Source organism: Ammospiza nelsoni, chromosome 16 (assembly GCF_027579445.1).
Source record: "Ammospiza nelsoni isolate bAmmNel1 chromosome 16, bAmmNel1.pri, whole genome shotgun sequence".
NCBI classification, from domain to species: Eukaryota; Metazoa; Chordata; class Aves; order Passeriformes; family Passerellidae; genus Ammospiza; species Ammospiza nelsoni.
Window position 1 is genome coordinate 6,889,591 of NC_080648.1, and position 17,001 is coordinate 6,906,591.

At 38.2% G+C, this 17,001-nt stretch overlaps 1 long non-coding RNA gene across 2 annotated transcripts in view; it reads right to left on the reverse strand.

Moving 5' to 3' along the window:
- The window catches only part of LOC132080513 (uncharacterized), a 50,190-nt gene extending 34,195 nt beyond the window's left edge, over positions 1 to 15,995 (reverse strand). The window contains exons 1-3 of one of the 2 annotated variants that reach the window (XR_009419573.1): positions 15,931 to 15,981; positions 13,024 to 13,076; positions 304 to 362 (exon numbers count right to left, since the gene is read on the reverse strand). This is a non-coding gene — a long non-coding RNA (uncharacterized LOC132080513). Of the gene's footprint in view, positions 1 to 303; positions 363 to 13,023; positions 13,077 to 15,930 lie in introns of both variants that reach the window. The other variant, XR_009419572.1, reaches the window with a different exon arrangement.
- Positions 15,996 to 17,001: the final 1,006 nt, after the last annotated feature.

Consider the following 17,001-nt stretch of genomic DNA (forward strand, 5'->3'; position numbering starts at 1 on the left):
ACGAGCACCTGGTTTTCTTTCTGGCCCCAAATGGTGACAGAACCATCACATGTTGCAAGCATCTATTATCCAGATCACAAGCATAGAGATGCAAGTTTGTTGCTAATGAACACAGGAAACTAGACTAAGTACATGTAGAAAAAAAAAGGGAGATCAATTATATGAACAAACAACATCTCTCCAAATCAAATCAATTATTAGAAAGAGGCTGTTAGAGCAGACTTCTATTAACTTCAATAACCCCTGGTCTCCAACTCCAATGTGTTAGATACAGCACTCCTGATAAAGGAATGTGCAGCTCACCTGCTTATATAAACAGACTGCTTTCTAATTCACTGGCCAGCAGGAAAAACCACAAGAACCTGAGCAATGAAAAAGAGCCATTGTAAAATATTAGATAAGGATATAATGGATATAAACAAGGATATAAACAAGGAACGTAAAAAAGAAGAGCTGGATAGAACAGAATGAGAGAGGCGAGATCAAAGCAGAGCAAGCCAGAGAACTAAATCTGATCAGCGATAATGTAATTATACCGAAGTAGGAGAGCTCTAATACCACTTATGTCAAGCCAGGGCGAGTTACCAAACACCAATGATCAGGATCACAGAGCTTCTGCGATCAATTCCCTTCAATTACTTTAAGATTCATATTGCTATAGTATTTCTTTTGAGACAAAAAAAGATTCCACACTTTGACCATGAGTTTCTGAATGAAATTTTAAAACAAGGTTTAGAATCAGAAAAGAAATGTGAACAGAGCCTAAACTATTTTATCTATGGAGGAACTTTTGCTTCTATCAAAATATCTACTTATCTGAGACACTTCTTTCATACAAATGTGTATTTCTTATAGAAGTATTATAAAGAAAACGTAAAAAATTTGTGTTGTCTCTACATTTGTTACATGTCGACAAAATACCTTGTGTTCCAGCTTTTCCTGACACTGGTGGCTATTTTGTGCTGACTTGTTTTGACCCATTTGTGTCTGAAATCGGGAGAATAAATGACTTTCTGTATTTAGTTGGAGTTACAGATGAGTATTTTTCATGGAAATCAAAAAAAAGAAACCAAAAAAAACTTAGTTCAACCACAAGCTGCATGGAAGATTTTTTACAGAAATATTTAAGTCTCATTATTATTTAGAATTTCTCTACAGAAGAAATCCTATCTTTTGAAAAAGTCTATCCTCTTCCTTGTATTTCTACTCAAGATTTTGTCAGGCAGAGAAAGCTACACAGCACAAAGTTTTGTGGACAACTGTTTTCTATGATAATGTCTATCTACAGATCATTTCATAAGATACCTGCTGTCTTTCATCACTATGCAAGACATTTAGGTAATTATAGGTGCATTTGCATCTTCTGTTTACAGGAGTTTGACCCCTTAGGAGGAGCTAACACAACCACAGCAATAAGATACTCCCATCACTATTGAAGATCTGTCATCTATGTTAATCAGATGTTGATGCAGACCTCTCTTTAGCCTGCTTTCCTTACATTTTGTCTTACTTGAAGTCACATTTGTTTGCCCTCCTGCTCCCTCCATCTTTTTACCCACCATGCAATTGATGGCACAACCATTCTTTTATTTTCAAAGCAGTTACATTCTGCATTATTCTTCACATAGTAACAGGGAAAAAAGTTATAGCAGTGGACAGAAAGGAGGTGTCATGGGAATAAGATTTTTGCTACCACTAAATTGCTAAAAATATGCCTTCCCACCTGAAGAAAAAAAAAGAATTTCTTTCCCATTTGAAAAGTTGTAACTACAAGCAGCACTTACCACCTTCCCAATGAAAATCTACAACCTGCCCAAATGAAAGCAGACTGCTGGTTTTGAATGTGCTGTGTTCTGCCTGCCATCTAAGGTAAAAAGAAGCATATCCAAATGTAAAATAATGGCTATTTTGTTCCAACTCTCTATTTTAGACCTCCACATAGTGTAGGCAAAGTTTCTGTCATAACATTCACACTGTGTTTCTTCCTTTTGTCATTGGACACAGAGTGCCATGTCTTTCATCATATTTGGAAACAAATTACAGCACTTGATTATATTAGTTAAATAGAGGTTGATTGATGTCATCAATGCAAATTAATTATGTCTAGTTAATGTTTCTGTGCCAGATTCCCTCAGCTAATAAAGTGATAGGAAAATGAAGTGTCAGAAAGGACCATTATCTTTTATTTTCAAGGTCAAGTTGTCAATAAAGCTTCGACATGAACTCACTGGGCAGGGACAAGGCTCATTGAAGGAGGCCTTTTAATCACGTTTATTATTTTTGCCAGCATGAATGTATTACCTAAACCTATGGTAATAATCCTCAGAAGCGAACATTAAGCCAAAAACATCTGTTTGTTATCACTGCAGGTCAATGTGAGAAGCTGCAGATCTATTTGTGCATTTGCATGAGGGTTCTAACCCACTTCTGTTTGCCAGTGTCAAACACGAGTCTGTAGAGGTGACCAGAAGTGTCACTCCTGTTCCATCTGTTTATGTGACTGAAATATCCTTCTTATCTACATCGAGTGCAGCCAATCTGCATGTAGGACAGAATCTTCCAGTGGCTTTGCAGTCACTTTGTTATCTCCTTTTCAGAGGTTTTCCTTTTGAAGACGTAACTTTCAGAGTAGGCATAATTTTACTCAGAAAAAATAACTCATGAAAATAATGTGGGTGAACAGAGTTCTTTCCAACTGGTTTTGCCATGTTCCTGTGTTGAAAGACATACATGGCATCCCTTGAAAGCATATGGCCATACATTACAAGGATAGAGTTGTTCATCACAAAAAAGACTTTTGGTTTCTCTCCACCAAGATTCAAGCAAAGCCACTAAACCATATGGACATTTTGTTATTTATTTTGCTGTCTCTCTACTGTGGGTCTGTATTCACAGATTACAGTAAGAGATCAAATGAGACATCCTTTTAGTATAAAACCTCCCCTTAGCAATAAACTAAAAACCTTGAAACAATTCTAGTTGATAAAGACATAAGAAATTCAAAGCAAACACCTTCAGAAGGATCTCACTGGGCTGTACAGATGGGATGGAAACAACCCAGAGGAAGTCACAGATGAATTTTTCACCTGACTGCAGTCAGTGCATTACATACAACATGGAATAAGATCTCATAAATCTGAAGCTATGGTCAGATGTTCACTTCACAAAGAGCCTCGTCAGTTAAAGATGCAAATTAATCTCTCCAGCTGACTGTCAGAGCAGCTCCTTTCTGAGAGCTGGAGCACTGCCTCCTGTGAGCCCATCCCATCCATTTCAGGAGGGGAAAGCCATGGACATCTCAATGCTGCCTTGAGAGCAGGGCCAGCCCAGACTGGGAATGGCAGCACCACGTTCTCAAACCTGCCTCAGCAGCAGAGCAAGGTCAATGGCACATCCCTTGCTCATGAGCCATTTGAAAAAATGTTGTGGATATTTTCTAGAAGGAAGCAGCCTCTCTGCCCCTCATGCCCGAATAGAATAGAGACTGTGTAATCATGGAGGGCTCCATAACAACACTTGATGTTTTTCATAATAAAAATGTTGATACTCAGGATAATATTAGGCCCCTTTCTTTCTACCAAGAAAGACACTAGCCTCCTCTCTTTGACTTTGCTATTACTTTTTGATTAGAATTCAGTTGACAATACAGACTGAAATAGAAAGTACACTCAGATCCTGCAACACAGAGAAGTTAAAAGAGCAAAAAAAGAAAAAAGTAGAAAACCCCAAGCCTTTCAGGGCAGAACATGCATACACGCTACTCCTAAAAAAGGCAAAAATAACACAATACAATATAGTCTTTATGCCAACTAAGAGTTTTTCTCCCATTTAACCAGTCACTTTTCTGCCCGGTGCTGCACTTTTATTTTGAACTATCCCATTGAAAATATTCTCTGATATGACCCTTTTAGGAATTAATAATTCATGGAGGTTTCACTGCATGGTACAGTTCTAAGATTAGATAGCACTGAGAGAATCTATTACAGCATAATGTAATAGCCAGTAAAATACATTTTAAAAATTACACTATCTTACTTACAAATGCATTATCTTCATAAATATTTTTATACATATACTGTTTGAAGAAGGTGTCAATAAACAAAAAAGAGACTAGGAAAAAGGGCTTGCCCTACTTGAGCACATTATTCTGTGTACAGGTTCCCCAAACAAAAGCATTTGTGTAGATATATGAGGCACATCCTCATACACATGTGTATACACCCACAACATATTAACATTGCATCCACATCCTAGCCCTCTGGCTTGTTCAAACACAGCCCTGAAATGAATGCAAAATTTAAGTGTGAAAGAAAGGAAAAAAAAAAAAAAAAGAAGGAAAAATACTGAAGTATTTTCCCCTTTGCATTTCTGCTAACACTTTATAGTAATGCTACCTAGAGGGCTGCAACAACCAAAGGCAGTTTTGCCCAGAGGCTGACAAGCTGAATGTATATTTTTATTTTATTTATTTATGACTTGGAAGTGCTCAGCTGTTAATCAGAACAGCTCCAAGATCCTACTGATATCTCTCCCTGTCTAGTTTAATCTTATGGTGTATTTTCATTCTTAACAGGAAAACCATAGGAAGAGAATATCAGATTTATTTCATTGCACGTAGTTGGAAATCTGTGGATACCATGTTCATTGTAATAGTATCACTATGAAACTATGAAAGATATTAGCATGTTTTTCACTTCCCTTGATTATAATTAACTGCCTGCTAGAACAAACTTGTTGAAAGTAAACTGAAATGTCCCTACATAACAGCATGGGAACCCACATTACTCGCTCTCCAGCATTTCCAGCAAAGCAAGAATAAAACCCAGCCATATTTTTGCACTAAGGTTGAAAAAAACAAGAACAAAACAAGATCCTGTGCACCTATGTCAGCCTCACAATGTTTACAGTTTTGCAAAAAGTTACATCAATGTCAGTGATGAATTACTACATGCCATAATCACATCTTTTCTCTACTTTTTCAGCTGCTGACATCACTAATAGCAGTGCCTTCAATTTAATAAAATTGAAAAGCCATTTTTCCTTCTTTGGAGACACTAATGAAAACCAAACCTTGAGAGAACAGTGAATATTTCTCAGAGCCCACATGCCAAAAGCCGCAATATCCAAATGAGCTCTGTGCTCTGTACCCATGAGAGCCTGCACACTTCCTACCACACCGCAGGTCTCACTGAGCTCCTGCCTCTCCCTTGCAAGCACTTCAGGGCAGGGATTTCCTCTGCTCTGCTGGGTCCATGCACCACAGTGAGCAGCAGGCAGGAGCACCAGCTGCTGTTTCTCTAAACAGGGTGGGTGGGCACTCTGGAAGATTTCTTTTGTCTAGTTTCTCTGTTGAAACACACGTTCACTATATCTGGGTTGTGGTTTTCTCTTGGAGATGAATTCTAACATTACAGATAATCCTTTCCTAGATTCAAGTATCAAAGATCTGGTTCACCTACACCTTTGTTTACTGGCAAAGCTGCCAGTCTGAAAGCACCCATGTGGCTGTGGCTGTTTTCTCTGAAAGTGCCACAATAGGAATGAAAATTATCATCCAATTTGATTTATCTACACCTATTTTTCCTTCTGGCTTTGTACAGTTTGAGTTCAGAGACAATCAAGCTAGGCTAAAGAGTAAGTATTCAGAAGCTTTTAGAGAAACTAAAAGACCTTGAACAAAAATCTTACAAACTTAGCTTTTCTCTCTTTTCAAGTGCAAACATCAAAGTACAGCAATATCTACCTTCTTTCATTAGCTAGTTTGAAAAAAAAAAAAAACAAACTGAAATTGTGCAACAAGCTTCCATCAAATATCAATTTTACTTAACTAGAAACAGACACAAGAGGTTTTAAGATCCTACCGACTCTACTGCCCGTTAATACTTGCTTCACCCCAGAGAAGGAGGTGCAGCAGCTTTCCCAGTTTCTGGAAATTATAAAACTGGAGGCACCAAGGCCCAGTAGCAGCTGCTCCCCGGCCCAGCTTGGTCCCAGCTGCAGGCAGGGGCTCCACAGGCTGGATATTCCTCCCTGCAGCAGGGACCAGTCCCAGCCCGAGGGGAAACCAGAAGGAAACCTGCACCAGGCAAAGAGGTTCTACGGCAGGCAGGGAAGGGGAAGAGCTGCTCAGTCTCCAGCTGCACTAACAGCACCTTCATCTGAAAAACCTTTGGGCACTGTGGATACCAAAGGAAGCGTACACAACCAAACAAGCAGGAAAACCTTACAAGTTTGCTTCTTTATTCTGTGCTGCCTTCTGTGAGCCCTTGAAAGAAAATGAACGATCTGACCATTTGAAAAGTATTTGAGAGTCAGAGTGTTTAAAATTGGATGCTTGGGTTACAGTATTTTAACTTGAAAGATTAATTACTATTTGGAGAGGGGAAGCATTTTTTTTTTCTTTTAAGGTTCAGTGCTCAGCTGCTCATTAAGCACAAAATTGCATCTTCACTAATTGCTTGCAAGAGCTGAGAAAAATGGTAAACATTCCTGTAGAACAAGCAGGAGTACACTGCAAAGCACAGCACGAGACTCCCTCATTTGGGAAAGGAAACAAGAAAAACAATAAAAGGAACAAGCCAATATTTTTGAACTCTTCTACAACTGAGTATCATCTTATCCTTATCTGCATGTTCCACAGCTGAGGGATGAAGCGCTGTGCCCACAAAGTCCTACAGGATTGAGGTTAGGAGAGGGACCCCAATCTCTCCCCAGCCCGTGTTCAAGCCCTAAATGGCAGCACAGGAGCTCCCCTGCCATGCAGGCACCACCAGCCCTGGGGCAGCTGCTCTCAGCTCTGGCATCCCAGCCCAGGAGAGGACGGAAGGGCATTTCCAGGAGCACCCGCAGGCCATGGGAAGGTGCAGCAGCCTGCCCAGGCTCACAGGTGGAAAGCCCATTTCCACATTTCTAACCAAGCTCCAGCTGCAGAGAGTTGGGAAGTATTTCTAACACAGCAGAGATATGAAATTCAAACAAAATATAGCTTTGGTACAGCCAGACAACATATTTCTCATGCAAGTAGTGTGAATGAGAGCTGATGCTCCTGCATATAAAATAAATTATATTTTTTCTATAAGACATTCTGAAAAAAAACTAATTCTTGCTTAACTACGAAATATTCTGTTCCAGAAGGATTTTTTTGGCTATGAAAACCAAGTGACCTTTCATATTAACATTGATTCAAAATGATATTTTTATTTAATTTTGAAATGTCAATTTGTTTTTTTTAGCCACCAAATCAAAATGAAGTGACATTTTAACTTTAAATTCATTGAAAAAGAACTATTTGCATTCAAATGCCAAACTGAAATAATAATTTTCTTAAAAACAAAATCACTTCTCATTAAATTCTCTTTTTCTAGAAGCTTTTGTTTCTTACATGAACTGAAAAAATATTTTCCTGGATTTTTGTTTCAAAAAATACTGCTTTGTCCAAGCACTAGTTATCGCTGCAATTTCAGTTTATGGATCAAAAAGACAAGAACATTATTACCATTATTAGCTTCAATGTTCAATCCCCAAACAACCAAGCCTATTCTTTTTCACCTGCTCTGCAACTCACTAAAAAAACAAATTCTACATCTACTTCCCCATTACCACCCTGCCCCACCTATAATTTCAAGATAAAGGGGAAATTGTAATAATTCCTTCTGCATTTTGAGAAGGTAAATTTTATTACTTTTGCTATTAAACTCATAATCCTATTAAGGTTTATCTCTCACATGAAATATTGCTCTCTCTTATGACTTTTTTATGTTCAGTAGAAAATTAACAGATAATTCAAAGTTGAACAGCGAAGCAACATCTGTAATGGTATTTCTTTTAACAACTCATCTTTGCTTTTCTTTTTATTTCATTTTACAGAGGTACTTTTTTCTTTTCTCAACTAATTGCTTAGGTATGAAAGATAATCCAGTGCATTTGTGGATACAAAATGTAATTGATGCTGAAGTCAAAAAAAAAGTTCTAAGATTTTAAAAATTAATATCCTAGTGGAGCAATCCCCAATAATGGGAGATATCACACTGTTCCACTATCAAGCTTGGACCAATATCAAAATTCTTCTACAATCTGAGCCCCTGTGCCTTGGAGTACCCAGCAGGCATTTGCCTGTTCGAGGTGGATCCAAAGTCCTGACCTTAATCTTCACGTGTTGGATTTGTAAGATCATGAAGCCAAACAATGAAATTGTTCAATTGTTCAACTTTTTATTCTGAGAACAATGGCCTTGCCTCCTTTGGCTTCTGGCAACAGCTGAGGTATGAGAGGTTTAATGCAAACTTCGGACTTTCCTCTTGTTTGTTTGGGGTTTTTAAAAATATTTTATAAATATCTGTACCACACACAAACTGAATGAGTGCTTCACTTTGGCCCATATTGCTTTCCCCTAAGGAGGAGCCACAAGCCATATGAATGCTCTTGGAGAAATAAAAAGCTCAGCAAGATGGGCTGCTCTGTGTGTGTGCATGATGCTATTATTTGGTGATGCTGCAAAGAGAGGATTACGAATTTAATCTCCTGGAGAAAACAAGAGAGAAAATGGATTAGAAGAGTAGCTGGGAAGGAAAGCACAGGGACAAAAAACCCAAACCCAACCAACCAAACCACTCCTATGGAACAAGCTTTCTTCCAAAGAAATGCTCTGAGTTTCATTAAGCTAAAGTAAAAGCAGCGGGGGGGGAAGGGAGGATGGAGGAAATAAAAGCGGTATTATCATAAAAGCACTCTAATTTCCACACAAGAACAGCTATGGAAACAGGCCGGTTCTCAAGGCAAATGCCAGCAAACGTGTTGCCTATTTGGTCTGCAGTTCTTGTAGCTCAGTAATAGTGCAGTTAATTGAAGTGAAAACAAACAGCATCTGACTGATAATTGCTGGTGTTGGCCAGAGAAAGTGTGATCCAACCCTTCCTGAGCCATTATCACATCTTTCTCAGCCCTCCTTTGTTTGGCTCTGACAGGACTCTGATGGTAAATGGTGTTAGCTCATTTCCTTATTATTTCTCAAGGATTAAAGCAAGTGGTCCTCACTCACTAGAACTTCTTCCCACAATTTTAATTGTTCCTTTAAAGTTATTAGTATCTTTTATAAGGAAGTACTTGTAAGAAAGTTAGCCATTCGTAAAAATCCTGCATTTTACATAAAAACCACGAAATCGTGTCAGTGTTTTCAGGATGGGATTTTCAAGAGATTGAATTCTAGAAATTCAAGCCCTATTCCATTGCACCATCCTTCATGCTTTATAAACCTTTCCATCTGCTTGGCACAAAAAGATACTTCTTAAAAATGCTCAAAATGTTAATAGCATAAACCCAAAATTATTTCCATAACTATGACCTGCATCACTTGCTCTCCTCCTGGTTAAAGCACAGGACCCCAAATTGAGGGTAGTTGGGATAATTTGGCTCACAAAAATAAACAGACAAACATTGCAGCTGTGTTTTACTTCTGGCCTTATCCTAGAAGAACTGGGCTGATGCCAGCTTTTCTGAAAGGAAGGAATCAAGAATTATTTTCTGTGTGATTAAAGCAACAAAGTATTAAACAACACCTGAGCATCACATGGAGCAGTTTAAGAAAGACTCGCCTATACCTTTACATAAATCATACTTGGAATTTACCTGCTTCTAAATGCCTGAAAATTCTTTCATGATGAGGTTCTTTCCTTCTTCCTACTTTTAAAATGTCCCAGGAACTGCAGAGCAGGCAGAACACCTCGCATCCACTGCTGAACACATTTATTTATTACCCTGCACAAGGTATCCTGCCCCAGGAAGCCACAATGATTGTATTTGTCGGGACTGGTTTAACTTTCCTTGAGGTTAACAGCAAAACTAAGCCTACAAAACCAAGGAATTTCTGGAAAATGGACTGAACTGGAAATGTTATTTCATTAACAGATTTCAGCTGAATAGTGTTGCACCAATCCTGATGCTTTAAAAGATTAACATTTTAAATACAAATATTAGCTACTACTAAAATTATCTTTTTTTTTCCTTAATTCTGCCCTTGGAATCTTTAAAATTGATATATTTCAAATTTAGGAAATACTGATTTTATGACTGTAAACACAATCATTAATAGTTTTATACAGTGACAGGGTGAACATATCTATTTAAACAAACATCTGGACAAACAGGTGTTTGCTCATTCAATATCCTATTAATAATTCCACTTACTTCTCTTTCCTGCTGATGCCAAACGATTTGTGAGGGATTTAAATCACAGTGGTATAAAGTGTCACCTGCTGATATCAACTTAACATATCTGAAATATCCAAGGCATCCAAGTTTATCGTGTGTCTTGAGCAAAAGTTCTGTCAAATACTGTGACCTAATTCCAGTCAATGTTGGAAAGATCTCAAATCAATACTTCAGTAATGCAGAGATGCATCCATCACTTAGCAGGGGACACTTTGTCATTTCATCATAGTCCAGTCTCCAAGTTTCACAGTTTGCTTTGAATTGTTTCAAGGAGTGGGTTTGTTGTTTTGAATTTTGTTTTGCTTAGTGATACTTTTATTCCAAGGCAGAAAATCACAACACTTGGGAATAACAAAACTTTCCCCACTTGTTCTTTTTATTTTTAGAAGTATTATTTGACTAAGCATACTGGCCAAATGCCAATCAAAGTAAAATTAATTATTAAAATAATTACATTCCCTGAATTCTGAATGAAACTTCACCTGCATGCACTGACCCTCTGAAAGCACACAGGTGAAGTGTCAACTTCTTATTCCAGAGGTGACTGCACATTAGTGCAGTGGCAAGTGACTATTGTATATTTCTTACATTTCTTACATTATTTAAGTAAGAAATTCTTACATATTGAAGGAAGAAATTCCTACATATTTAAGTATTGTTATATCTTGCAGCTTAATCAATTAATTGTTTCTAATAGGAGATCATGAGATGAATGATAGTGTGACTAACCACAAGGATAAAAAACTATTTCTGGGTTAAATTTATAAATGTAAACACAAATCTGTTACTCAAGGCAGGAGAAAACACAAGTTTTCCTGGACTACTGACTTTACACAAGAAGAAAGGTGACAAAGTTTTCTTAAAATAAATCATGAGAGATATTTTGGAACAGCAAAAAAAGTCAGTTTAAGTTCAATCAATCTGAATGCTGAACTATATTCATTAATTCTAGATTCATTAGTTCCTCTGCAGATTATTTAAAATAAAATAAAAATATAAATACTTTTAAAAGCACTTCTTCTGCTATGAGAAAAGATGGTCATATTTGGTATACAATAGAAGTCAAAAAAGGACTGCAGACAGCACAGCTCAGAGTGGAAGGGTTGATGGCAAACGAATAATTGAAAATTAGGCTCACAGAACTGGACTTTGATATGAATCAGAGAATCAGGGAATAATTGAGATTGGAAGGACTTCAGGAGGTCATGCCCACAGACAACAGGACAGATTGCAGTACCAGTTATGACACGGTGGAATTGGTTTTTCTGAATAAATTGTCTGATTTAATAGGAACTGGGCATAAAAATAGCATTCAGCAACTCAAGTCATCACACACATTCATTGAAAATGTAAAACAATGAAAAGAAAATCCTTTCTCCTAGACTGCCAAATTAAATAGAAATAGAACTTCTGTTATCACCAGCAAACAAAAGATGAAAAAGCTGGACCCTCCCACTTACACAGCTGAAGTGACTGAGTCTCTTTAGGGTCAGCATTCAATTTTTCTATTTCTTAACAGAGGAAAAGGGTTTCCATGGATCTAACAAACTAAAAAGCTCTGCATTTTGACATCAAGCATTTTGTCTATTAATCCTCTTGATGTATTTCTCTTGCAGCACTTTCATTTCAGCAGTAACATGGTATCTCTTACAAATATCTGCACTGTAACAGAATCACTGTCAAATTCCAAACTTTTCTACAGTTCAGAGTAAGTTTGAAGGGATGACAGTTTTCAGAAGCTTGTATTCATTTGGTTTTGTTATTTGTTTGGCATTCATTTAAACATGAAATGAGTTCACACACCATGCAGAAATAATTTACACTGAAATATGAAGGCATGCATTTAGGAAGGGATAGTTCACCTTTGCAAGCACAACTCTCTAAAGGTATAGATTTAAGAATTCCTTCCTTTCTGTAGAGTTGCACATATGAAATTCTTATGTCTGGGCCTCCAGATCCCCTGGGACTGCCACAAGTTCAGCACTCCATTTATAAACATAGAATAGTCCAAAGAAGAGATGACCTACAATATTTTCCTTTATACTGTTTTAAACTATTTGAAGCAGCAGCTTCCTCCCCTCCTCAGTTCATTGGCAGGAAAAAAAATGCTGCAGCATCAGGACTAAGTATTATAAACCATGATGTGAAGGTTATTATCCAAAATCACAGAAGGCAAAATAAGACAGAGCTACATAAGCAGTGCTCTCAAAACCTTCCCAAATATAGCATAAAAAAGAGCATAATTTTTATTTAAAAAGAACCAGTAAAAAATAGTAAATTTGGATGCAAAAAAAACAGTGATGGAGGAACATAGCATGGTCCTCCAAAGAGAAAGGATGGGACATTGACAAAAAATCCCTGTAGTGTGTTCTTTGAAAGGCAAAACACAGTGGAGTCAGTTAGGTGTCTCCTGAACATTCTCCTTTTCCACAGGAAAAAATATTATTATATTTGTCTTTCTAGGGCAACATGCTCAATTTTGGCATCACTAACGATGCCAAAACCTTCACAAAATGAGCAGAAACACAAGAGGATAAATAAAAGTAGATCTTAGAATGCCTGGATTTCACACACCACATGCTGACTCTGACTGTCTGAAATACTGACTGCAGGAAGATTTACAGCATTGTTCATGAAGTTGCAGAATAAATTCAGAAAGCAGAGGAGATAGTAACAAAGGAATAAAAAGAATTAAAGCGCTGCTGAAAGGAAGATGGAACTGTTAAATGCAGTTACTGAAAATGAAAAACAGCTGAATGTGTCAGATTGCAGAGAGCTACATTTTATAATACAACTTAAATAATCAGATATTCTTACCAGAAGGAGTGTTGTATTTGATGTACTCTGATGAGAACCAGCTAAGTTTTCTCCTGAAAGAATATAAAATGAAAATTATGTCAGGAAAAGGCAGCTTGAAAATTCCCTGTCAAAACAGAAATGTTTTAGATTGTTTATGCAGCATTAATATGGATTCATTCAGGAATAAGTATTCTTAGTTATAACAATATAACATAATATTCTTTTTAATAACAGTCTTATTCTGGAAAAGGCTTTTTCAGCAAGCTCATGTTAAGACAGACATTTTTACAAGTGCAGAGCAGCTATTATACCTGCTTATTTACTATTTCTACTACAGAATCTCTAGGATTCCAGCTGTGGACAGAGAGGATTTTGTGATACTACTAGGAAGACATAAGATGATATAAAAACATATTCTTTATGTCAGAGATTTTAGGTGAGTAGAACTAAGCGGGAAGTGGAAATCACTGGGCCTAAGTAAGCACGACAAGAATTTCTAATAATTTTCTAAACCCAAATGGTTAGTTTAAAACACTTTATTCCACGTTAATGCAGGTTAGAGTTTGTGGGCCTGGTTCTAGCAGTTTGAGTGACTGTGCAATAAATGGGGGGGTTTAACACTTTTTCCGTCAATCTGCAATGTAGCAGGCCTGAGGCCTGCCAGGCCTCCATGGCCGTCCGCAGCCCAAGATAGGAAATGCCGAGTCATGATGGCTGGACCCAAGTAACTTTTCCCACTCTCAGACTCTTGCTTATCTCTCTGTAAGAACACAGGTCACTTTCCTTTTGACTCTTACTATTGGACAATTCCTAAAACCCCTATATCCTATAAAAACTCTGCTTTTGCCCATCTCGGCAGAAGAGCCGTCCCTGAGACCTTCACAGAAGGTTCAATAAAGACATCCCTGTGGAACCTCACCCAGCCTTCTCCTCTCTCTCCCTGCCTCAGCACCTAGCAAGCAAAGAGCTGAAATCACAAAGTGAGCTGATAACCACGGGAGCTGATATCAGCCAAGGTTGCTAAGGTGGCCAAATGCTGGGAGCTGCTTGGGAACTGGGACAGGCTGTGCCGAGCAGGACTGAGCTATCCAGACCCATTGCAGCCCACCAGGGACACCCCAAAACTCAGCAGAGGCTGCATTACTGCAATGAGGAAATCCTGTGGAAAAATCAAGTGATTGGCAAGGTGTGCTGGTGTGTGGTGGTGTTCATATGGGCCCCAGGAAGAGGGAAGAGATGAGAATCTTGACTACACATTTCAGAAGGCTGGTTTATTATTTTATGATATATATTATATTAAAACTGCACTAAAAGAATAGAAGAAAGGATTTCATTAGAAAGCTCGCAAGCAAGAAAAACAATGATAACAAAAGCTTGTGTCTGAGAGTCTGAGCCAGCTGACTGTGATTGGCCACTAATTAGAAACAACCACATAAGATCAATCACAGATCCACCTGTTGCATTCCACAGCAGCAGATAACCATTGTTTACATTTTGTTCCTGAGTCTCTCAGCTTCTCAGAAGAAAAAATCCTGAGGATAGGATTTTTCATAAAACATGACTGTGACATTGGTGGGTTTGAGCACATGACTAATGGCAGCAGAATTTTCCCATATTTTGTCCACTAGTTGCACTAGCAGGAGGCTGAGGCATGAGGCTATTTTACACCCATCAGAAATTGCCCTTTTGCCTCTGTGTCCATCAGCAGGTAGCAGCTCTCATTGTGGGATGGCACATTTGTTTTGTCACGCCAACTTGTTTAATGAAGCAGTCACACGCATTAATGGAGCATTCTGGCAGGGTTCAAACGCTGCCCTCCTGATGCTGGGGCTGTTCTCTGCTCCCTCAGGTAAGGCAGGAACGAGACCTTTGTGTCCACATTTCCTCCTGCAGCAGCAGCCAATTCTTCTCATGCTACAGCCCTTTCTTACCCAAGTGAATGCACTAACTCGATCAGGACACGTGGCTGCTGTCAGCTTGTGACAAGCCACACGTGAAAGCTTCTGCTTAATGGCAAGTGCTCACTTTCTTCCACATAATAACAGCAGAGCAATTCTTATCTTTTCTATAGAGAAACGACTAACAGATGTCAGCTACATTTTTTTCAGTCAGTAACTGGGGATTCCTAAAGTCCATCTTCTATCACTAATTTGCCCCTTTTCACACCTTTGTGCAAGTCACTTGGATGTGTGCCAGAACTCACAGGCTCTCACTCCAACCACCTGTTAGGCTTTCACATCGGATTTCTATTAATTCTCTTTCCTGATTCAAGCCATCGCTACTGATTAAACAAAAGAAACACAGTCACTGATCTCTTGTGAGTGCCTTTCTCCTGGATACAAAAAGATGAAATTTAGGATTAAGATAGATGGGGCTATTATAGTTGTTGACATTGCTTCTGTTGTGGAGCCTTTGCATGTCCCAGTGCTACATTACACTGCACGGAACAGAAACAGTGACACATTTACCACTTCACAATCACCTTAATTTCATATACAATGGCATTAAGCAACCAGTGGTGCTATCCATTACATTGCATGATTATACAACAGGGAAGGTGTATGCAGTGAGGAAATGAAGTGTCCTTTCAGTTTGTGAGAGCAGCTGGTGTTTGTTATCACTGCAGAAATCAAGACGCCAGAGTATAGGAATTTACAGCACAAACCCTTCACTGAAATTCAAAGTCAAAAATGTTTCTGCCCTGGAAACAGTGCTTCTGAGCCCATAAAAGAAATTTCAAAGGTAATATTTTTTCGGTTCCACTACTGACACAGGCTCAATTCATGCTCCTAAATGCAAACTGTAGAACCTCTAGCTCTTTCTGTCCCATGTAGCCTCTGTAGAGTTCAGAACAACTCTACATTTTATTACCATCTTATTGCAAGGGTTCCATACTGCTGTCTCCTTATCACAAAAGTTCCATACCTTCTTGATGTTTCTCATGGACAGTTCCTCAGAGCACTGACTCTTTCTTCTTCACAAAGCAGCCACTGACTCCAGTTCCCCTCTCACCCAGCCACCCCACTCTTTTATAGCCGCTTCTTCTCACTGCTCACAGCTGTAGCCTGTTAAAGCCAGGCCTGTTCCTGATCTTTGATAATTGGCCCAGCTGCACCTCCTTAGGGGTAAGACTACTTTCTACACTATCTTTATTTTCTTATATTCTATCCCCCTACAACCTGGTACCAGCAGTAGTGGATTTTTTAGCCAATTCTATGAAAGGGGCAAAGCTGTGAAAGCTTTACGATATTCTATTTATTTGCAAACATTTGGGGTAAAAAGTTTTTATAGCTTTTACAAATCTTCACAAATTAAGAAATATAAAGCCCTAGTTGAATCAGTTATGAAAATGCAGCCTTAGTGCACTGTGAGAGTACAAAAATTACAAAGGAGCTGTTACCTGATGTATCATTCATATCTCAATTTTCAGACAAAAACTCTCCCAAAAAGATGGGAGTGTCTATACTTCACTAATTTACTGTTAAATTCAACATTGTTTTCATGGTCCCAGTATAAAGGCAAATAATTTGAATCATTCAAGGAGAAGATATCAAATCCTCCAGAAACTCTTACATATATGCTTCAATCATAAGCATCCTACATTACATTCATGACTTAAGCAATATTAAGATAAGGATGGCAGTTCAAAAGATTAGGTTAAGTGTGGTATGTCTTTCCCTAAATGAGTACTCTATCTTTGAAAAAGGAATTCAGTCTCTAAAAAGCAGTTTTGTTCTTTAAGATTCTTTTGGACACATGTCAGACATTTGGTGGATGTGGATAACACAAAAGATCAGAACATCTTTTGACACACTAGTTAAAAGAAATAGATTACTTTATTCAAGTGCAGTATAATTATTTTTTAAATCTGTTGAAGCAGAGAAATTACTTTTGTTTGTATTAGAGTTGAAAATGACAGGAAAGCTTCTGTGCAGCTTCAGTGGGGTGGAATGTACTCAGAGAACTGAGAAAATCTGAAACTCTTGGTAGCTTCAG